At 38.7% G+C, this 24,639-nt stretch overlaps 1 protein-coding gene across 5 annotated transcripts in view; it reads left to right on the forward strand.

Annotated features, from left to right (window-relative positions):
- Positions 1 to 24,639, forward strand: part of CELF2 (CUGBP Elav-like family member 2) — a 565,018-nt gene that overhangs the window by 256,691 nt on the left and 283,688 nt on the right. The window lies entirely within an intron of this gene.

The raw sequence follows: 24,639 nt of genomic DNA on the forward strand, positions 1-24,639 counted from the left end.
AGAGAAATAGATGCCTTATCTCAGGACAGGGTGAGTAACCTTGGGGAATTGTTTTTCTTTCTCCATCGCATGAAAGTGGAGCCTGGGGGAACAGCATAGACTAGATGTTTCACCTGATGATAGCTTTAATTTAAGGTGAGTCCTAGCAGCCCGAGTTTTATAAGTGTTAAACTGCCAAGTGACGTAAGCCAAAGCCTACTGGAGTTTTGAGGACATGGGCATGCTTAACCTCAAAAAAAACTTTCAATATTTGGTACTTAAGTCCTAAATATAGACCCTGGGAAGGAGCGGGGAAAGTCAGACAAAAATGATTGTTGGACTTGATACGGCTCTGACCCAAAAGGCAGTAACTCTTCTCACAGTGCAGAGTCCTCGGAAATCACGGCTCACAGTCTTGAAATGGATCCTATTATACGTAGCCTTCGAATCTTAAAATGAGTGTGAGTAATTTTACTCAGTGACCTGGGTTTTGAACCCACAACCATTTTTCACCAGCGAGTGTTAGCATCTCTCACAAACACTAATGAATTTGACAGCAGACCTTTATCTTAAAAGTCTGGTAGGGGTTTTATTTTTATTCCCTATTGTAAAACTCTAAAACTAGAGACATACTATCTTTTTTTTTTCTTTCATTCACCTTTACCAGGCTTCCAAGTGTCTTTTTAACTCATCTTACAAAGCATTGCCATCTAAACATGCCCAACGAGAATAATGTGCAGCAGAAATGAAAGGACTCAGATCTCTTCATTTCCATTCCTGAAGGTGAATTCTAAGATCGTGATTATTTTTATTTATACAGTGCCTAAAGAGTGCTAAATACTTTATGGAACAAATAAAAGACCTCTTGTAAAAAGCACGCATTCCTATAATCTAATTTTAGTCTCAAATAAGGCAGTATGAATGCTAAGCAGCAGGGCTTGAAGAAAAACGGGAGGTATATGAGGGCTACACTAATAAGATTGAGCAGTTATTTAGGTTCATTATCTGGTCCACTTAATAGGGCTGCAATGTCTTACTGGTTTAAGTTAAATTTACAGTGGCTGGAGGAGAATATTTGACTGACACAGGAATGATATTTCTTGGGTTTGCTCAAAAAATGAGCCTTTGATGAGCAGTTTGAATGAAGATAGAGAAAGGGACCACTACAGGTGGATTTAGAGAGGCCATTCCAGCAAAGGAAACTAATTTAAAATACAAAGCTGTTTTCCCTCTTCTCACTTTATTTCCTCAGTTGAAATACTTGTCCTCCAAGGTAGTAATTTGTGTGTATCCTTTGTGTAAGTGTTATTTTAGCACTTAAGATCATCAGAAGAATGTTATGTAGAAAGACACTGTGAAGGACGAAACTTGTGGGAATAACTTCAGGTGTTAATATGCATTTGGGGAGGAAAAAGGTGTATACACATCAACTTCTGGAGAAGTAGCCCGGCAACTGAAGTCGAGGAGAGCTTTGTTAACATGGCAGAGTTGAGAAGCTTTCTCTTAATACCTTTGCTAGAGCATAGGCAAGGCAGGTATCATATATTATAATATAATACTGAGTATTTTATCATGTTTTATAAATAGTTAGAAATGAACTGCTGATATACAGGATATTTTTGTGTGTGTCATCCTTACCATTGGTCCCAGAAGAGCTGTAGTAAGACACATGTATGGGGCAGTGTCAGGAAATCCACACCGATGCTCCTAGGCAGCAGAGGCTCTGGTTTAGTGCTCTCTTCAATGTTCTCTGCCTTCTGAGCATCGCTTTTATTTATGAAATAATATTGCAACTATTTGAATGATTCCAAAAGATTTGGTATGAATTACAAGTAAATCTTAGACAATTCTTAGTAAATTATTTAAAGAGGTTTAAAAAAAAACCCCAAGAACCTAGCACATTCCCTAGTGTTCAAGGTTAACAGTTTATACTTCATCTACATTATATTAAAAACATTTTTACTGGAGTCCATAAATGTTAAACATTTTTAAAAGGCAATGATCACAGTGGGATTAGATCCATTACGTAAAGCGACAAGATCTGCAAGCAGTAATTGGTGACTGTTTTTTATTTTTTGAGGGTGCTGACTTGAGATTCCTCCTGTGAGACGATGCAAATTTTCACGTCTGTGCCTCACCATTAGAAGCAGGCAGCCCCTAAAGTTTTTCTGTGGTCAGCAGAAGAAAACTGTGAGCCCCAAACTCACATGTCCAGAGCAGTGTCTCATGGCAGTGTTGTTACTCTTACTAACGATGATGTTTTGCCAGTTTGGAGTCACTGAGGACCTACCCCACTTTCTGTGTATGTTTTCCCAATGTATTTTGCAAGTTGTGCCCTACGCAGCACTTCTACAACAGCAAAGTGCCAGCACGGCGCTTCACTTAGCGGGGCTATAATGGAAAATATTTTTTCATTCAGACCCTTGAAAGTTTTAGAGCTTTCATAACATTTTCTGCAGGGAACATTTAAGCCTCAGCAAAGCCATGATGTCGTAGAGTGGATGCAAATGATGTCTGTTTGCCATAATCTAACAACGTCATTGAATGTCCATGGAGAAAGGAGGGAAAACCAGATACCAGGCTTCACCTAATGCACAACAAAAATAGAAAACTGACTTTCAGCCCTTTCTGATTATTTTGCTTCTGAACTTTCAGATACTCATCTCACAATGGCTCATGTGCTAAATTTTGGAGAATAGTCCTGCTGATATCAAAGTGATTGTACAAGTCAATACAATTTTAGCATGAGTACTGCTGCTTACTCATTGCTGTAAAGTAAGTATCATTTGATTTGATCTCAACTTTGTCACTAAGACTAGACACAGCCCTACTTGATTAAGAAAGAAGAATATACACATAGAAACTCAGTTTTGGTAGCATCCTCTTGACACATGAACTGAGAATCATAAAGTGGAAATCCTAAAATAAGGGCCTAAATGACCGCTAATACTATTTGGATATTCGGTTTGGGTTGATCAAAAGTACTAGGCAACTGCAGGTACCTCTGACTTTGGTTCAAAGGGCAAGGGTGCTTTTCTGAAGTAGACTGTTAATTCAGGTTCTTAAAAGGTGGCTGTGACATTTAGGAAATCTGCTAGGGCTTGGAGCTTAGGAGCCGATCTTTAACTAGATGGTCAAAAATTATTTTCTTTATTAAGATTTTTCTGTTGGGGATACAGCTGCACCTGCACCGATGTGCTCGTAGATGCCAAAGAGAATGTGGCTTGTCTCAGTTGCTGGTAGCTTTCATTCCGGGATCGCATGGTGAAGTAAGCAGAAGTCCCTGCAACTGAAAAGTTTTATTTAACAAAAATGAAACATTATTATTCATGTCACGAGTAATTGAATCCCCAGATGTTCTCATTCTGTATCAATGGCTGGGGACAATATGACTCTAGATAGACTGTGACAACATGAATTGATTTCTTCTTTCTCTTTTTTTTTTCTTTTTTTTCTTTTTTTTTTTTTATTTTAAACCTGCAAAGTGACTGTGGGGGTTTTTTTTAGCTGATTGCTAGGAGCTGACATTACAGGCTGTGCAGCTGTAAAAAAGACCTTCTCATTTTCACTGAGAGTAAATAAAATAAAATATTGCAGAAATAGCATTGCTTTTCCCTGGTCCTGCCCCTGCAGAAATAAACAGAGATAACTTGAATAAAGCAATTGAATTTGGAAAGGCATTCACAAGAAGAGATGGTTGCTGCTAACATTGAATATTCAGAATGTAATAATAAAAGTAATCATGTTACTAAAAAGCCACCTGTTACTTCCTTCAGTTTTTATCTAAAGCGTAGGGTTCACTTTTTTTGTTTCTGAATATATAGCAGAGAGGGAAGCCCAGCTCTTTAGAAAACTTATTATATGCAAGATAGTAATTCCTTATTAAAGTTAAGTAGAAAAAGAAGCCATGCTCGCTAACATTTCTAAAGCTGTTAAAGATGGATGTTTCCACAAAGGAACAGAAATCGAAAAACTTTAAGTGCTTGTTAAGGCATGCACACACAGTGCATACAAGCAATAAGTCTGTTTTGCTGAACTGTGAAATTGGACTGAGTAATTTCTCTAATAACAGAATAGATATTGCACCTCTGACCTCAGAGGAGCTCTGGGCTCGGTGCAGCCCCTGGCTCCGGCATCAGCAGAAAGTTCTGCAACCCAAGCACGGGTTGCGTGCTGAGTGGTGCAAGGAGAAGGAAAAAGGTGGCAAGGAAAGAAACTTGACATACCACTTGTAAATGTTCTATCTGATTTAAAAATTCAGAAAATGATTAATGATGAAGGTACTTCATTGATTCCTCCCCGTGACCTATACTTCAGAGGAGCTGCACAGTTGCGTCCAGAGTTGTGTGTTTGACAGCTGCCTCCTACTTCCGAAGAAAGTGTTCAACCCACTACGAGTGTGCAGCAGCAGAAACTTTTAATTGGTATTTCACATTAGCTTTCTCTTACAGAAATGCTGCAGTGGTGATGTTTTTCCTCTATTTTACGGAGAATGGCTGTGGAAATAGCAGTTCAGTAGCTGGAGCAGGAAAAAAAAATACCATATCCCTCAGGAAAATACTACACATGCAGAAATGGGAAAATAAATCATATAATAAAAACATTCCTTTAAAGCAACAACTTATATCTTCTGTCTCAAAACTTGCAAGGTGAAAAAGAGTGATGTGGTATAAGGGGATATTGATTTGGCTAAGCTATGCATGAACTCATGCCACAACCCCAGTAATTCTCCCATCTCTGAACCTCTTAGAATTAATGCAGGGGTTTTAGATTGATTTCTTGAAGTTATTCTGTAGAAACAGCGAGTCTGATGAATGGCGAGTACTTGAGGTGATTAAAAAAAAAATAAATAAAAAGTTACTTTAAGGACTGAGAAAAACTTTGTCAGTTGTACTTTCTTGTAGTCCCGTATCATTAGAGTCAGGTAGTGAGAAACTCCACTTCATTTCTTCTGCCTTCCATTTTGTGTTGTGAATGATTGACTTTCTTCAGCTTCTCCATCAGGTAATGTGGCACAAATGGGAAACAGATTCCCACCATGAATTTGCCTCACATTGCCAGGGACATAATAGATATTTTTAGATATTCATTCATTTGAAAAAATTCAGAGCTCAGGCAGATGTTGAAAATCCAGGAGTCATGTTTGGCTTGCTATTCTATGCAAGGTTTTCAAATTTTGATCTTAACGAAGTGATATTTTATTAACTTGTGGATGCTCTAGGGCCTTGGTAGTGGGTGCTGGATAATGGAAATCCTGTGGCAGGAGCTGTTTATCCTTACAGCAGCATGAGTTGCCCAGGTGGGAGCCAGTGGTTCATCTGTTCATCTGGTGTTATCCAGCAGCTGCCTGGAAAGAGAGGCTGGCAAAGTCGAGAAGAAGTAAGGAGTATCTGCAGGAATATCTTCCCAGTCCTTAGCCAAAACTCTTTTCATACCTTGTTTTCTATAAGTTTTAGGGCTTTTATATTCTACCTTTTCAAGAAATACAGATGTCCAGTTTTCTTCTGACTTTCGGCTGTGATGCTTTTTTTGGATGAACCAAAATAAAACCATATTTCCTTTTGTTAATTCATCTTTGGATTCACTTCCTTCTGTAAGACAAGGCACAGCTTTAAAGATTTATGGCTAGAGTTCACAAAAACAATAAATAAGGAAATAAGGATTACCAATAAATAAGGAAAAGCCCGAAATTTTTTTTTCCTGTTTCTTTGTATTCTGTATGCATCAATGCTAGTCTCTTCTGACCTTCTAGAGGCTTATAAAATTTATGGTCTTTATAAATCTTATGGTGAAGCATCAAGTCTAATTTAAGAAAAATCAAACTCTCCAAAGCAAAAAAGATACAAAAAAAACCAAAAGCCCAAAAGCTCTACCAAGCCCATCTTTGATATTATTCTGCCTGTGCAAGAACATCTCAGAGTAACTAGAGGCAGTTGCAGGTGATTTTCCTGCATCCAGTACTGCCCATGCAATGTTCACCAGTGGGCTGCTGCTCTCAGGCATGCCATGCATCAGTCATCTTTTGCTTCTCTCATCACGTTCTTTAGCCTCCCTTACATTCAGAAATTCTCAAAATATGCTTTCCAAAAAAAATCTGCTCCAACCACTATTCTCTCTTACTGGTATTTCCTGATTGAAAAAAAAAAAAAAAAAAAGAGTTTTTATCACATATCCCATATGTGCTTTATGATGCTGAGACTTGATAACAGATATGATTTTATAATCAAAAATCCCCCAAGGAAGCATGCAGATGCACTGTGGAAAGATACTGACACTTTGTGCTTTATTTGTAGGAAGGGTATGAACACCTTCTTCCCTTCTTTTTAACAGAAAAGAGTATTAAATTAAAGAATAGACTTGTATCTCTTGTAGAACTCCTAAAGATACGTCCAAGTGGTGGCTGAACCATGTACACAAGTTAAAAGGATACTGCAATGCATCAGGCTAAAATTTGGAAAAGATACCTGATTGTTAATGATGCAATTGTCTCCTTTCTTTCAGCTAAATCTGTAGCCTTTTGAATTTTAAGTGAACGCTGCTGCTAGGGAAACTCAGTAAGATGCTAGTAAAGGGGGTTATTGATGGCGTGCTCCATACTGGAAAGTTGTCTTGTTATTGAATGCAAATATGGCTTAGATATGTAAATTATATTCAAGATTTCATCAGTAAGGCTTTAATATATCTAGCAACTATCTTAAAGCATTTAAATAAAATGTTAATTGAAAGTGTGGAACAGCGTTAGCAAGCTCTTTCAAAGAAAGCTGTAATTCCAGGCACGTAACAAGGAAGCAAGCGCTCTGATCTAGTCAAACAGAACCTCCCATGGTAAAAACCTATAATTGTTTTAAAGTTCTCTAAAAACCTACATCTCTGTTCTCATCTCATCCCACACACTGTGATATTCCTTATGTTCCTCACTCTCCTCGCTCAGAGCTGACTTTCTTTGTAGCCTTCTCCCACTCCCAGCGTGCTGCCTTCTCTCACCTCCTACACATGGAGCTGCCTCCTGCTGCCCAAACAAGCACTTTTCTACACATCCCAGCCCTTTCCTTTCCTTGAGTTCATCTGTGCCGAATTCCCCACGAAGCCATCAGGATCTCTTGGCCTGCATCAAAATCCAGAGGGTGAACTTTTTTTCTAAACCCAGGAAAGCTCAGTAATAAACCAAGCAGTGAATTTAGATCTTCTCAGAGCGATCATCAGATGGAGCAAATGTCTGATCTTTATATTTAAAAAGAAAACCAAACCTATTATAGAAAATAAAGAGAGAGTGTTGAGGTACACTGCATCCCTCTGGTGCTTATGGAAACACTGTCACAAAGTGGCAGGGCAGTTCTCAACAACATTGACTTCAGTGCTTCAACTTCAACCAACCCAGGTCCAATTCATCAACCAAAGGTTGAAATTGGTCCCAAGAGCTAGAAGTGTGGGAACACAGAACCATGAGCATCTCTCACTGCAGCTCTGGTTTTGATTGTCATTCCTTACCTACTCATTAAGCAGAGGGATTTTGGAGGTATTTGCTAAATTACCTTCCTACCTGCAGATGATCTTGGTCTGCAACAGTGACAGCAGCTGTTCCAAAAGCAAGCATGAAGGGAGGTATTATTGCTGCTTAGCTATGTTTACAAATTTGTAACAAGACTACTATTTAAAGTATGTTCTTTTGTGACTGCACACAATATGCTGTCATCTAAATGTTGCTGGATTGATGGAGGGCATGAAAGGGATGCGGCACAGAGATATTTCTCTGCTTTGGAGTGGTTTCTTTCTTCCAGAGTTTGTGTGGATCTCGATGCTTTGGGCAGAGGTTCATGGATTAATACCATAACCTGTGACTTGTGCTCCCATGACTGAGGGAAAAGAAGGGCAGCCACATGATAGTGTTCAGCTGACAGGAGTTTACTGGGTAAGGCTGAGGAAGTGCTTGAGTTCAGGAAAGACATAGTTCTATGCCGAAAAGCGAAAAATAAGTAGAAATAAAGCACATTTAATTTTTGCATGGTGAATGCACTTTTGGTGGTAGAGGAAAATTGCCAGCTAGCAATGATTTTTACGATCTTTTTTTCACAAAACACTACATCCACAGACTGAAAGAGCCCAGCCATATGCTATGCCTTAGGGAGGCCATTGGAGGATTGGGATGCTCTTGTGTGGCTCCTGACCATCTCTCCAAGCAGCAGGGACCCAGGCAGGCTGTGCTGGTTTAACCACGATGCCTCATGGGTATGACCAAAGTGTGCAACCCATGTAGGCAGGACCCAGCTCCTGAAGCTGTCTGGACCATATCCACCCAAACCATACATAAGGGGTGAAAGCCAAGGTCCTGCCCATGCTTCTCTAGTAGAAGCTTCTCAGCATCAGTGTATCCTTTCTGTTGTGCTTTACATAAAATCATTGCCATTGAAGGGTTTTTTTTGCTTAGCAACTCAGCTGTGAATGGAGTTTTCTGACTGTTTTCCTATGGGAAGCGTTCACAGAGAAAAAAAAAAAAAGAAGAGAAATGCATGTACTAAAAAAAATTAAATATAACTTCTAAACTTTTTGGTAGAGAAGTGAAAATCTGAACAGCCCCATTTCCATTGGAAACATGTTGAGTTTCCATGTGGTTCCCCTCTTGCGTGACTCATTGCTGGTGTTTGTGTTATTTCCCCTTGGCTTTGAAACGGTCCCCCACCTTCTCAGGTGAAGGGATTCATCCCACAGCCCTTTACAGATCCATATTGGAGTGAGATGAATCATTCCTGACTGTTTTCGTTGCTGACTTGAAGGGCACCTACGCAACAGTGTTCCCATGGAAAACTCCATGTTGGAGACAGGTGAAGTTAAGGGGGAAAATTTTCATGGTTGTCTTTGCCATCATTTTAGCAAGACTGTGATTACAATTCTCATTTTGTTGACCTTTAAAGGTCCTTTCCAACCCAAACTATTCTATGGTTCCATGAAATAACACATGGCGGGGGGGAACTGTAGAGATGTACAGGCCCCAGTGCGTGGTACTATTTGGCAAACCACACAAGTTAGGCTGATGGATTGAAGACTATGGTAAAGTGAGAATATGTTGTGTGATTTTGAGTATTAAATGTTAACAAATACATTTTGACTAGTGAAAGATGTTTAATTATTTTTCTGGGAGTAAGCGATTGTCATTTCTTGATACTGCTTGCATCTTGGGAAGCAGAATGAGAAAAATGCATTTTAAAATTGCACCTTGCTGAACTGGCTTAATTAGAGGTCAGTAAAATGTAAATGGGAGGAAAAGAGCTGATGTAGCTGTTTTGATTTTGTTTTGAATACAGAAAGTTCTGTAACACAGGGCGGAAGGTTGTACTTTGGTTGACTCAAAGGGGAAGGTGAGTGTCCTGTGGCTATTACCTCTTAAGGAAGGTAGAAGAAAAGATCATCATTCTCTGCAAAGCTGAAAAGCACATATTCACAAGACTGTTCCTGTGTGTTTTGTAGTTTACAACTGGTCCATGTAAGTTTTCCCGTGTTCCAGTCTGCTGTCATCCCCCTAACCTTTGAACATACCTGTGTAATCAAATCAGAAAGTAAAGGTCTATTATTTACTTCTCTTAATATCCTTGGACAGATTGCTGTCTCATTAGAAAGACTCAGCAAAGTAATTCAAGAACTGTAAGGCGCTAATAAGGCACTGTCTTTAAAAATGGATTGGTTGAGTGGAAAGTCTGGCAGGTCCCCAGAATTAATATCTGGCTACAGGCTGGAATGATTTCTGTGCTAATCTGCTTGGTGTGTTCAGACGATCTACTTGCATCTTGTGGAGGGGGAGGTTTGGAGGCTGTCGACCCATGAAGAGCTTCCATCTGTGGGTCCAGCTTGCTGCAACCATGTCTAGTCGGTGGCTGAAAAGTTTGCCATTTTCTGCAGCTACAGTCCACGGGCCAGGGCGTAGGCTATGAAGAGAGGCGTATTCCAAAAGCATGGGCATATGCTCAGCCCTAAACTGTATTTACATTTTACTAGGGTAATGTATAGGCTTTATGTAGCTCTGTTTGCTGTGCCAAAGCGAGCTGTCAGAGGTTATCACTGTAGATTTCTTTTTTTTCTATACATCCTTGGGAGAGGAAGCTTTGTATCTCAGAAAGGGAATGGCAAAGAGAGAGCTGACAAATCAGAAACTGTGCACTTCACTGGAGAGTGACTGGACACAGCTCTTTAAAATACAGGGATTGCAGTTGTACAGAATTGATCTGGAAGAGATGCAAATTCCATCCAGACTGAATTCAGATTTGGATTTAAAATGCAACTGGCATGGGAACCAGCTAATACACCAGCCAAATTCACTCTATTATTTTCAGTTAAGAGACTATCATCAAGTGACCTCCATGAAATATATTAACATAAGGTCAATAATGAGTCTTTTTATAGGAAGGTGTTGAGGAAATGCAAGTAGAGTTTGTAGTATGACACCACATTTCCAGCCTGGCTCGTTTCTTGTTTCGCAAAGCTTTATGTGATGGATCCATCTGTTCCCAGGAGATGGGAGTATCTTAATGCCATTTTCATGGGAAACTTTGTTTCTAGGTTGAAGCTTTCTGAATTTTCTGGAAGTTGCCTGAGACTTGGTATTTATTGCCTGGGGCTGACTATTGCCAAGATACTCAGCAGAGTTAGCAGAGATTGCCTTCACAGGCTGGGTGGGGCCTTTACTTAATTCAATCAAGCCTCATTAAAGCTTCAAATCTCTGAATGCATATTCAAAATTGAGTGACAGGAACTTCTGGGAAAGTTTTGTTGAAAAGCCTGGCATAACTGAGTAATTATAATATAGCAGTACTTCATATGCAACTTGGTTGTCACAGCCTGTGTCAAGAGAACTCATAATTTCTGAAGGATAAGACCATATGTTCCAAAAAGAGCTTTCAGAATGTGGGATACTTGTTTTGCAAGTTATTTTTTTCCTCATCATAAAAAAACAAAGTGTTATGAAATGAGATTAAAAAAAATCCACCACACTTAATTAAACGGTTTCTCCAAGAAAAGGTCCCAAACCTGTTGGATAAGGTGTTCTAATAGCTGCGGTTTCTGATTTACTTCTGACCACAGCTGAAATAAAATGTTGCAAGGATAGTTGAAAGGACACTGTTATCCTAAATATTCTTATACATTCTTAGATTATTTTTTTTAAATTTGATTTTCCACTTAAACAGTCTAATGCACTAGTTAAGGAGCTCTGCGTGTAAGAAGAAAATCACCTTGCTGGGTATAATTGGCCCCTGACACAAAGTATGGCCAGGAGATTCCACCAAATGTCCAGGCAGATTTGTGTGTAGCAACTGGAAATGTTACATGCCATGGTTTACATCAGCATCGAATATAAATGTAGGTGACTTCATCGTCTTCCATTTTAAGCTGTATCTAAATCACCTGTATTGTCCTGAAAACTTCTTGTTTCTTGAATGTGATGTGAAAAGGTAGCTTGGGCATCACTGATGTTTAAAAGCCAGAACTGAACCTGAGCTGACATTTCTGAGGACGTAAGAATTATACAGAATTCTGCTCCAAGAGGAAGGAATAATATTTACTAACAAGATCTCAGTCTGCTTTTGGAGACCCTGAATATGCACTGTGGTTATATTTTTAGAATTTAGGTTTTATTTTCATTAGCAATAATATTCCAGTAATGGGGTGGTGAAAATCAACTAGAGTTACATTGCTGGACTGGGATATTTTTATTCCCAGTAAGGGATAAGCACACAGGGAGACGTGATTATTGCCCCAAGAGATTATAATATCTACAATTACAAGCACAACTTTGTCGGCTAATTAAGAATATCCCTGTAAGATTTCTTAATAGATTTTTCACTATTATTATATTTCAGTTTATACTGGAAAAAAAAAAAAGTTACATAGAGCAAGCAATTTAGCCTTGCCTTGCTCAGGAGAAGTTTTACTTACATTGTTGTGATAAAATGGGATAAAATCACTCCTGTAAAAATTTTCTTGACCTAGCTGGAAGACAGTCACATTGTCTTAGCTCTGCGTGCTCAACCCCTCCATTTTACTGTTAGCTTCCTTTAAATAAGAGTAGCATGATGAAAAGTCTGTCTATACATTTACTCACTTTAAATACTTGGAATTTTCTAAATGTTTTATGTTTGTTTAATTTTACCTATTTTCTTAACATTCTGTATTTTACATATCCTCTTTTCACCAAGTTCTTAGCGGGTACTTACAAAATAAGTGACAGATACCTCCACTGGAAAGGATTTATGCAGATTTATCATTTGTGAGGCTTGTAACATTTGCTAATCCACATTTCCCATAGATTGATTGAGACATTAGAGGAATCCTAAACAACATGTTGTAATTGCATATTGGTATCACCTCTGCAGATGTTCTCATCTGGGCTGGCCGTTCAGGGCTTCCTTTATGGTCCGTGGAGAAAAGCAAGCACTTTTCCAATAACTTTTCCCAAAGTAGCTATTTAAAATAGGTTGTATGGATTGCTTCCTCCTCAATGGGGAAAACCAGGCATTGCTTACACAGGGGGTCTGAGTTAGTGGTTCAGGTATGGACAACTTGTCTGAAGAGGTCTAAAGTCATATGAAATTATTTGTACTAGCTTGCCCCTTGACTATTTATGGGGAGGAAAAAAAGATAAATCCTTCCATATATCCTTTCCATTATGCTGTCTCACAGAAAAACTTACAATGGACTGACAGATGCTAAAAAGATCACCCATTTTCCATGATCTGTCAAGTTAATTAGACAGATTCTGCCTAAATTCTTTTTATGTTCCAAATCCCAATGGTTGCCTGTGTTTTGGCTGGCCAACTTGAAATGTCTGCAGCAAACCATCTTGTCTGGAAAGGCTTCACTGACTGGTGTGAAGAATAAACTAATTCTGCTGAGTGCAGCCTCCATCAGGCAGCTCTCTGGTAAATGCTAATGAGTAAGTAGCAAGAGGTGTTCCAAAAGCAGTGTGAGCTGCCTTCGCTTAACGAAATACCCACCTTTTTACTAGTTTTAGCTTGTCTCAGTCCTCATTTCCTCATCTAGGCAAACCACAAGAGCACTGTTTAGCTAATGAATGATTGAAAAGTATGAACACCGAATTCAATAACTCAAGAAGAAAACAAACATAAAACCCCACAGAGATAACAAAATGTATGCTTAAATGCATCATTCAATTACTCTGTTCACTCTTTTCTTCCCTTTGTCAGTACACAGTGTATCTAAATGGCAATCTCTTTGTGACAAGAAACTTTTCTTCATGCCTTTACCTGCTGGTGCAGAACACTGTTGGTACTTTGCAACTATCAAACAACAAAAAGAATTGATTGCAAGCAACATATGAATTACATGATGGTTAGTGAAGATTCTCCAAATTTTCCTTACCCAGTTCTAAGGTAGCCACCAAACTTTGCAGATTTGGACTGCACTCATGTTTATGAATGAAGGCAGTTTCAGGTCAACCTAGACGATTTTAGTTCCTTAAGTCACCAAGGGCCATACAAGCCATAGAAGGATAGATCGATATGGCATTATTCTGTGGTTTTTCTTTCAGTATAAGTCATCCAGGAATCATATTGCCATTACCTGCTTAAAATTGTTTGTCCCCAAGGATGTAAGCTGTATCAGGTTTTCTACTCAAGCTTTTATTTCTTGAATGTTCCTAGAAAGCTGGTCCATCATCCTGGCATAAACAAACCAAACCAGATTTTCTGCTGAGAGGCCACCTTTATTGCGGAATACCGAAGTTCTCGTGCCTCAAAGAACAAAGCCAACTGCTTTGTCCTGCACCATTCTTAGCAGGTCCTTTTAATTGCCTGTGATGTGAATAAGTCACAGGCAGAGCTAATGTTTGGTTTATTAGGCTGCATGGCATTAATGCTTCTTGGGATCTCAAAATCCTCATTTTCAGTGTACTAGCATCTGAAAATGATTGTATGATTCTCCAGAGACTTCACTTGGCTATTGCAAGCAGATGTTAGAAAAAAAACTAAAAATGGATAGTGGTATTGATGAGTCCCATCATCAAAAGATAAAATTAAAATGTCATTACCTTTGCATTGCTGTGTAGCTTAAGATGATGAAATAGAGCAGTTATTATGGAAAAAACGGTCTTTTTGTATCCTCCAGCTATAATCTATTGCACATGATTAACACTGAGTCTTTACTAATTAGCTTTTATGGTCAAACAATTTTCATGAAGTTGGTTTCAAAGAAATCAAAATTAAACTCCTTATAGCTCTGAAAGATAGAATTATGGAATATGAACGCATAGATAATCTTTACAAGCTAGAGGAAAATTATCATTGAGCAACAAAAGCTACATAAAAAGACCCAAGAATATCTCAGGTATTGCAATGTACTGTGTCTGGGTAAGTGATGATGCTAGGATTTTATAAATACAGTCTAAGTACATAAGGCGATACTCAGGGTTATCTTTTGTCTGATAGCATGCATTGATGAAACTTTACATATTGATGCTGTGAAAGCAAGGGGTATACAACTGAACAGAGGAGGATGCAAAACTTCACTCTTTACTCACCCTTGTAAAATCAAAAGTTACAAGAATAGGATATGGTGGGCTGAATTTATTCTATCAGAAGAACTGCCACAAATCAAACAGAATAATCTCCCCCTCCACCATTTCGCTTCTTGGTTTCAATTTGCATTGTTACTTTGCCATACCCTCAAAATAAAACACTGCTTCCACGGACTTCATCCCGCAGCGTTGCACTGCATCTTCTATTTGTGAGTGTAATGATGAAAGGGCTTTTAAAAGATGCTTACACTGAAATGTGGTGGCTCTTTTCAGGTCAAATCACCTCAATTTACCTGGGTGTTTGCGCACTAAAGTGTGGCCCAGTAAATACCCTCGGTTCAGTGAGCCTGGAGCAATTGCGTTTCACAGAAGGAAGGGGAAGCACTGGATTTAGTACAGTTTTCAAAACAACTTAGTTTTATAGCAGAAAAATGTTTAAACATTTAGGGGCTTGTATCCCAGTCACTACCAATAAATTTCTGGCTCGTAGGTTTAGCAACCCAAGTACTTTTGAAAAAATCTGTCTTTTGCTCACTGAATTTCATAGAGGAAACAAAACAATGTCATTCTTTTATAGAAGAAAAAGGAAGTCTTAACTTTTTTTTTGGGCTTCATCCTGAAACCAAGACCTTTGTAGTAGACAGTATAACACTGTAGACAGAGATGTAGAACTCCAAAAGGGCTAGATTTTATAATCAGTCTCATGATCAAGATCCCTTCGACAGATGACAACTTTATGTCAAAGATAATTGAACAATTATTAATCATTAGAGACATACACAAAAGAAGGAGCTCTAATTGGTTGGCTTTTTTTTCAGGGTGGTTTCATAGGGAGGCTTTATTCTTCTAGTTGTATTATGGAGCCCTACAACAGAGATTTTTGCAGCTCTGATGTGGTTTTCATATTTGAGATTCCCCAAACACTGCTTTCTTTGGTCCCGTTGTTAATGTTTGCCTAATTAAATAACAGGGTGAGGTTGAGGATGATTCTGCCCTAGGCTAGCTCATTCCAGCTCTCAGAACCTGCAAAAATTTTGTGTTCTCCTGAAGTAACACAGAATGAACATGAGATCTTTTCATTTGAATTTTGTCCTCTTGTGCCAGGGTTTTTTGTTTTTTTTTTTTTTAATATGATTTGAAGTTTTTGAGGGGGTGGGTTGTACCTAGTTATACAAATTCCCAGTATCATCGTTAAGAAATAGACATGTATATAATGGTAGAATCTTACTGATTCAGAGAAGCATCAGACTTAAGCCATTGCAGGCAATTAGGTGCAGATAGGCAATTCGTGTTTTCAAAGTGTCTTACCAACTCCATTTCAAACCAAGGGGATTATCTCTCAGGCTGAAGTAATCTCCACAGCCTGCTGAGATCTTGGGTTTTGCCTTTTTTTTTTTTTTTTTTTTTGCCATTGGCAATATAGGCCCAATAAATGTAAAACTTGTCTTGATTTTGAGATGCACCCTCTGTCCTAAACCTACACTGATGACTGTCATCTTCTGTTCAGGACAGCACTATCCAGTAATAAATGCATCTACGACTAGACTAGACTGAAGGATGTGAGGCCTTGGAAATGCAACAAGGGGTTAAATTATGAGCTGACCCAGATGCGCTCCATTAATAAAAGAAAAACACCACATTATTTCAAGTGCTGGGAAAAGTTTCTTCAGTGCCTGTAAAATAGGTTCCATTGCTCAAGAGACCTAATACAAGGAAAGGACCTGGCCCCATTATATCATTAAGAGAATCCACTTCTTACTTACAAGTTAGGATTAATTTTTACTGAGGCTTAAATGCTATAAACCCCTGTTGTGTGGCAGAGACTGTGACACTCCGTTACAGGTTAATTTCTTCCCTTACAAATTAGAAAATATGGTGACTTGCAAAACAGAGGGAAAGAAAGGGGAAATATGCCAGCAGCTTTGCGTAGACTTTTTTGCCTTTTGGCTTCTTCTTTTATTTTCTAGTCTGCTGCTCTTCTTCTTTCACTGATTTGGATGCTGGATGCCAATTTAAATTTCCAGTGCATTTAGCGTCCTACAACAACAGGGCATTGAAAAGAGAATTAAGAATGTACATGGCACAAAAAAAAAAAAAGATGCTTTTTTTTCCTCCCCTGTCCTTTTTTATCTTTCTACCTCTCTGTGATCGCAGTGATAACAGAATCCAGTAAACTACAGCCGCAGAAAACCAGTAGCGTGTTTATTTTGCAAAGGTGTGTTTATAACAGGAAGTGGATGGGCCTCGCTCGTCGCTCACAATCTGTGAGGCCTCTTTCACAGATCAACAGACTATAAGATTGCTTTCCTGGATACGAGCCACTGATGGACCCATACAGGCTAGTAAGAGTCATGTAAGAGTTTTTTATCCTGTCTCGGCAGGGACATCTTCCCCACGGGCTTCACAAGAGAGTGTTTTCCTCGCAGCGGATTTAATGGGGGGAGAGAGAGGAGGGAAAGAAGATTAATGGTTCTGCCAGTTCCCCGCAAGTTCACAGAAAATATTGGCTAGAGCAGGAGTGGCCTGACTCTGTCGTGCTCCAGCCTTTTCTGTGTACTCAGAGTGGCATGTTTTTAATCAAATGTGAAATATAGCTTTAGCAGGTCGAATGGATTAGCCTTCCTTGTAAGTAACTCTGTCTGCTTTAGTCAAGAGTGCAACTTTTTTTTTTTTTAATGTTTCATGCTTAAGGTTGTCGTCTTTAACTTCATCAGTTTAATGAGTCTTCGGAGTTTTGATTGTTAAAGGTGGGAACTATTTAATAACCATATCAAATTGAGCTTCAAAGTACGCGCAGTGAAGACAGGAAGGTAAGAAACTTCTCCGCTGGTCTGTCATAAAAGTTTGGAAATGCTGGAGACAAACAGGGAGTGTTCTGTTCGTTTTTTAATACCATATTGAGATTATGGCACTTGTAAATATTTAAGTTTTCCTTGAGTTGGGCTTTCAAATCTGCCTACATTTAGAAAGTTAAGATCCTAGTACTCAAAAGGTGGAAAATCTGCTCATGACAACGTACATAACCGATTGCCTTCCTCTAACGCTGGCTGTTATCTATCAGCATCTCATCACTCTCCTGTTCTTATACAGCGTTGAAGTTATCAAAGAACTGGGGAGATTTTCAGCTACCTTATTTCTGGACCTCTGAATCAGCTGAGCCTCTAATAAAGTTAGGCTGTTCGTATCAAACCATCCCTTATCAGTAATGTACTTTGAAAGCTGTTCTATCTGCTTAAATCCAAGTGAAATAATAGACCTCGTACCTGTCACATCCTCAGGCTGCTGTAAAGTGTTGTTGCTCCACTAAAATAAATAGTTCAGGTGATTTCCACATGCCAAGAAATTGATGTAAGTATTAGAAATAATTTTTAAAATAGTTTGTCTTTCAGAGTAATTGCAGATTTTTAAAATAAATTAGTCACTGCCATATTTCAGTGCCAGATATGGTGTGAAATTGCTCTCAATTTTTCTTGCAACACAGATTTTTTTTTTTTGTACTATTTGTAACTACCTTTTACATTTCTGACTTGTGCTTTAATGTGTTGTTCAGACAAGTTTCTAGGGTCTTGTTTATTTTATTAAGTATGGTTATAAAAAAGTACGGTTTAAAAAATACCAAATAAAACTATACCTCAAAAGTTTGAAAGCCGTCTTTATAGGAATTTATGGGATTAGAAGACCAAGGAGACATAGCAAAATAAAAATATATCCAAATATATCCATGGGCTGAACCAAGTCTCTGCAATACTCTTAAGATGAGTTTAATTCTGTTTGCATTGAAGTAGATAGGAAATTTTAACATTCTGTTTAGTAGAAACCAGCACTGGCTTCTCAGAAGACCTGATCTTACCTGACTACCTTCTCATCATTGCTGTCATGTTGAAATTCCTCCTATGCTGCAACAGTCAGCAATGTAAGTGCAGACAGGAAAAACTCCAGAAGTCAAGATATTCTGCAAAATTTCAGGCAATGGAGAACAGGATAACATGATAGCTTGACCATATACCATTGGACTGAAAACATGAGACATAGGCTTTGATTTCTATGAGGATCCTCTTCCAGTCATTGCAGTGTGACAAAATTCATTACTTACCATAATAGATTTATATATTTTCTTTTCTAAAAAAAAAATTATAAATTAGTGTAGCACTGTAGTATTGCAGAAGGTGTTTGAACTAGATCCTCTGGTTTGTATTCCCAATGCCTTGCACATTCCGATCTCGTACCTTTTCTATTCCTCTGCCTGTCTGTCCGTTAAGTAGGAATAAAACTCAAAGGGTGCCTGGTGTCTTCTGTACTTTTTTTTTTTCTTTTTTAATTTGAATGTTGGTTCAAGGCCATGTTTCAGCAAAGCATGTCAGCATTTGTTTAAGTCTCGCTGACTTTAGAGATGAGCACAGTGTTTTGAGAAACCAAGGCCTCTGAAGTTATGCGAAAACAGTGCATCCTCAGTATAAATAATATCTCGTTTTATCTGATTAGTGATGGGCTATGCTTTTTTTTTTTTTTCTTTTTAAAGCAAGTGCCTTCATTTATCACCATCCAGGGACCTATTTGGATAGTCAGTGGACAGAAAACAAGGCATGAATCTGTTGGAAAAATCATTTGGCTCATGTAGTCCTTTCTAAATATAACTCCCTGATCAAAGCGCAGAGTGTCTTTTTTAAGTCGTATCCAAAACAGATATTAGATGAAGAATATACTGAAGCCTTCAGATTTTTGATGGTGCCTTTTCAAAGGCATGCCATCCTGAATGTAGCATCATGTGATGCTGTTTGAACTGCGCAAACATTTTGCCTTCAACTTCTTTTTCTTGCATTTGTGCCACTCTACAGAGATAATTGTATATACAGCTTAAAAAAAAAAAAACAAGCAAAAAAAATCTTCAATTAAAATGCTTGGGATTTTTGAAGGCTGCTGGAGAAAAGTAGTTGCAGCGTTATGTCTTAGAAGTAATTTTTTTTGTGTGTGTATAACTACTTCTGGGCATAAATAAACATAAATTGTTCCAGCGTTTTGTAGTATGTTCATAAACATAAGGGTCCTTGCAGCTGAAATGGTATCCTTCTGAAATGACAGTTAATAAAAGCTATTTTTGATTTAGCTACCAACCAGTTTGTATTGTAACAGTGACTTTCAGGTGACTCTCACTGTCTTGGGGACAGATGTAGGTGTAGGCAGAAGAATATGACTGAACACAGGTGAATCTTTACCAATTATTAATTGAATGTTGACATTTCATTGCATCACTTTTCCAACACTGTGGTTTTCTAAAAGAAAATTGTTAGCTGTTCTGGGGACACAGACACAGGAGAGAGGGATGTGCAGAGGCACGAGGCTTTCCTACTCGTGCATGTCGAGAGAAAGATGTTGTTCCTGCAAAACTGCCACAAACAGCACTAATTAATACACCGATTCTACAAGTGGTGCAGAGGACTTATATAGACAGAATTAATTATTAAAATCTCTTTCTTCAAAATACTGTTTCTAAGGTGCTTTGCATGATTATAATACGAACCTGCCCTACAAAGAAGCCGCAGATCTAAGATCGAATGCAGACAACAGTCATGTACTTCAGCAACAGTTTGAAGATGAACGTACACACACGTCTGGGAAAATTAGGGAGCCTGGTTCTGAGAGGTGCTGTCAGGATCAAAGCCTGGGGAGCACAGCGCAGTGAGTGAAGTCAACACGCATCCGAGGAAAGTAAGACTTCACTAAGTCGGTGACAATACATGGGACTGCTCCCTCACGTTCTAGTTTTTAAAGTGTTACGGTTTTTGATAGTTTTACAAACTTTATTGTCGTTTTCATCAGAATGCAGAGAGGGACGTAGTAAACAAATCCAGCTATGATTATGCTGGAATTGCACTCTTGGCGCTGGATTTACTCCTAAACTACCTGCAATGATCTGCAGTAGCTGTTCTGTAGTGAGTCGGGGGGGCTTCATGCTTCACAGACCTGTTTTCAGAGTTATAGCAAAAATCAGACCTTGCAGTGGAGAAAAGTTTGTAACAGACCAAAGGCCAAATTGTTATTTCTAATGCTGGTTTTATTCTTAGCCCTGCATAGTGATGCTCCTCATGTCTGGAGCACAGATAAAAATGAGATATTGATGACTTTCAGACTCCAAAACCCTTTTGCTTGTCTAGAATGCAATTATATAAGTGGCAGTAAGCGATGCCTGAATGAGATTAATATAGGCTGCCTTGCTCCTCATTGCTACAGGTAGGAATGAGAAGATCTAGGGAATGACTATTGAAAGTATTAGGCAATTAAGGTGGGTAGTAAAAAAGGGAGACTGACTGTTTCTTTTTTTTTCTTTAACTTCATGAAAATCTGAAGTAATGAGTAGCAGCATTACATAAACCATCAGGTGTGATGATGCATTACATATATTATTCTTTTTTCCTTGAAGAATAGCTTCAAAAGATCTAATGCACCTTCTCAATCTGAATTTAAGCAATTGGAGAATATTTAATGATACAAATCTGTCCTTACAGGCTTAATGTTTATATCCATCTAGATTAGTAAAATTTAAAACAGAGTTTGTGCAATTTGAAAGCAATTTAGTCTGCCAAATAGCAATAGTGTACAGAAAGAGGCTCAGCCTCCACTGATAGGGTCATGTCTTTGTACTGGTGAGGTTTTGGGGCAGAATCTGTTCTCAGTTTTACACCTCTATAAACTGACAGTGATTTCATTAGTTCCATTATACTTAATCTGTGTAATTCAAGTAAGAATTGAGACCCTGGAGGTTGAAAAGCACAATGTCAAATTGCAATAACTATGAAGTCAATCATTGTATAATTTCCCTTAGGTTTCATGGGTAGTGAAGTCTCTGGGTACCTGGATAAACTGAATAATTGGGGGAACACAAATTCAGGGGTTGGTGTTGAGGAACTGAGCTTGGAGGGAGGGAGATGTTTGTTCTGTTGGGGTTTTTTTTCCGGAGAAGGTGAAAAGATTGCATTGATTACATTGCTGTAATTGATGTGTGGCAGCCCATTTACTACAAAATAAAACACATTAGATGAAAAGGCTTGCTCCTTTCTTGAGAGTATAATATTAAAATCTATTGAACTTAAATAAATCCATTGAATTTCATTGCGGAAGAATCACTTGCTTGAAAAGTTACCTAAGCTGACACTAACTGTGTGCTGGGAAATGAAGCAACAGAACCAAATTCTGATCTCATTTATACTGATATAATTAAGGAAGATTGTAGGCCCTTTGGTCTTTGAGGTGATCTTTGTGCATGAGTAGGGCCAATAGGGGCCACAATAATAAAACTAATATATCCAAGAAAATCACTGACAGTGGTGTAAAGCTGCTTTACGGGTAAGAACAAAGCTGATCAACACATAAAGCATCCACAACACATTTTTCTCAGGAGGTTGTTCACGTAATACACACACAAGTGTGGGAATGAGAGAAGTGATTATCTTTTACATTGAAGTCTTTTTATGTCCCTCTGGAATATAAAGCAGCTGTAGGAAAGAATTTACACCTGTGTTCAGTTCCCTGCATACGATGTCTGTATAGACATAGAGGGGATGTGTGTGCGAGTGGGAACAAGGCCCATACATTTTTATCTCAGCACCGAAAAGGGTTTTTTGCTTTGCAATGCTCACAGGAACGCTTGAGCACAGGACTTTGCCCACACGACCCCCGAATTGGGCTGGTGCCGTTCCTAGGAGTGAGTTTATTCAAGGCAACGTGAAATATAATCCGGTAACCTCGTCCCTACTGCAGCCGGAGGAGGGAAGGTGTCCTCCCTTTCTTCTCACGAGCTATTCAGCTCTGTGAAGGGAAATCTGGGGCACTGAGCGACCAGCTGCTCCCACCGCAGGTGCGTCTGAGGGTGCTGCGGGGGAAGGATCCCGGCTGGGGCCAGGCGACGTGGAGCAGGCGGAATATCTGCTGTGAACACTTGCCTGTGCCATGCAGGGCAGCTGGTGTCACTGGTCCCTTTTTGCTTTTATGCCTGTTGGGGCTCTGTGGAAAATCCCATCTATTATATTACAAAAAAATAGATCAGTATATGTCTGCAGATTTATATCCAGAGCAGCACTCTGATAGCCATTTCATCCCTAACTTCTCAAGTGTGGATAAAACTGTTGTTTCTACTTTTCTAAAACATAAAAAGTACAGGAATTTTTTTTTTTTTAGTTGTGGCAACTGTGCAGCACATGGTCCCTGTGAAACTCTTCTGAAACGCCCAAGATTTCAGAAAGATCTGCTAATTAGGGCTGCCCAAATGGTCCTGATTTTTCAGATCTTCTGAGTGTTTGTTGCTTTCATTGATCTTTAACAGGAGTGGACGGTCAGAGCATCTGAAAATCTGTGAGGCAGGCAGATGAATGTTGATGAACCAGAGGGAGAGGGAGGGGGGGAAACGCTTTGTTTGATATTGCTAATTGTTTTGTTTTGGCAATTAAGTATTTTTTGAAGCAAGTGATTGATTTGGTGAGAGATGAAAAGGGATTAAGTGTGACCCACTGAAACTCATTTCTAGCCCTAGCTGCTTATTATGAAATTAGTTTTTGTTTCAGAATAAAACACACAGACAGACTTGGTGGTATGGAAACTATCAATTAGCTGAATATACAGAGAAGTCCCTTTCTGTAAGATGTCATCTTCTTATGTGACAATCTTCTAAATATATTCTTTTGAGAGTTTTAATTATTTGGTGATGTTTTTAAAGTAGCAGCAATAAGGAAAATAAATAAATTGTGATGGAAAACAACTGAAAATACTTGTTTACTATTTTATTTCCCCAACACAAACACAAAACAAATTATTTTGCCAATTTTGAAATAATGCTGCTGGTTTGGTCAAGGGGAGTATAACCCTCTGTCAAGAATTGTTTGATACTCTTTTCATTAAATATTGATTTTATTGCCTTTGAGTTAAAATAATAATAATACCATGTTGTTTACTTCATTTTTTTTTCCCCATCCGAGGAGCAATTATTATGAAGTTGCGTGGTAGACACAGACTCAGGCAGGAAAGTGTTTGTGTTACTGTGATTATCATATGCACAGACACTATATAGAATGAGCTTAAGAGGACTCCGTAGTATTTGGTCATCTTCTTTCCAGACCTTTCCTGCCTAGGAAAGTCTAGTTGAAATGCAATCTGATGTACCTCGAAAGATCTGGGAATTAGTTTTCCACACAAAACAAAATTCAGTGAAAAAATCAATCTGATCTTACAAGGTATTTAATTTAAAGGAATGATGGGGCTTCCCAAATACTTAAATTACATTATAAAACATACAAGTAGGAAAAAAAAAAAAGACAGAAAAAGACCTAGGATTCAAAACATTTTGGATCTCTTTTTAGGAACATGAATGGATGGCACAGAGGGTTCAGCATGGCTGGTGCAGCCCCTTCCACAAGGATGATCCTTGGCCATCAGCCACCAGCTCCATCTCTCCAGCTTTGTAGATGGTCTTTCTTGGTAGTTGCAGCTCTCGATGCAGGGAGGAGCAGCAGAAGAGCACACAGAGAAGGAAGCAAAGAAGAAAGAATAGAGAGGAGGAGAATGGGGCTCTTAACAGTACAGCTTGATTTGATGTTTTGCCTGATTCTTCACAAGTGTAAATATTTGACTGCAGTTTTGGTGCTTTTTTTATTCCCCTTCAGGTAGAGTATTTGTTTACACAGCATAAAATTTCCTCCTTCCTCTCTTCTGTTCTTTCACTCCATGAGTGAAAATCTGCAGCTTTTTTTTTTTTTGGCAAGGGCTTAAAGGTAATAACAGCAATGAGTGAGAGCTCTGCTTTCTCTTGAGACTGTATAAATCATTCTTCTTTTACTAAAGGCTTCCATGGGAAGGGGCATTTGAGTTTTGACCCTTTTTTTTTTTTTGCAGCCTCACCCCAGTGAGAGTCCAAATGGACCTTGAAATCCTTGTTAACAAAACCATCAGATTCTTAACCTGAACATCCAAATTTCATATTCTTGCTGAGGTGAGACCTTCTTTACAAAGCAGAGGGCAGTTTAGAAGCTAATGCTGGAAGTCTTGTGCTTGACTACCATCTGCTCGATTCATCTGAATGAATACTGGGAGTATATATACCAGAAATATTGTCGTCTTTTATATGAGAGAATAGTCAGCACAAGAGTCCTATTCCC

This window comes from Chlamydotis macqueenii, chromosome 1 (assembly GCF_036417535.1).
Source record: "Chlamydotis macqueenii isolate bChlMac1 chromosome 1, bChlMac1.mat, whole genome shotgun sequence".
Classification (NCBI taxonomy): domain Eukaryota; kingdom Metazoa; phylum Chordata; class Aves; order Otidiformes; family Otididae; genus Chlamydotis; species Chlamydotis macqueenii.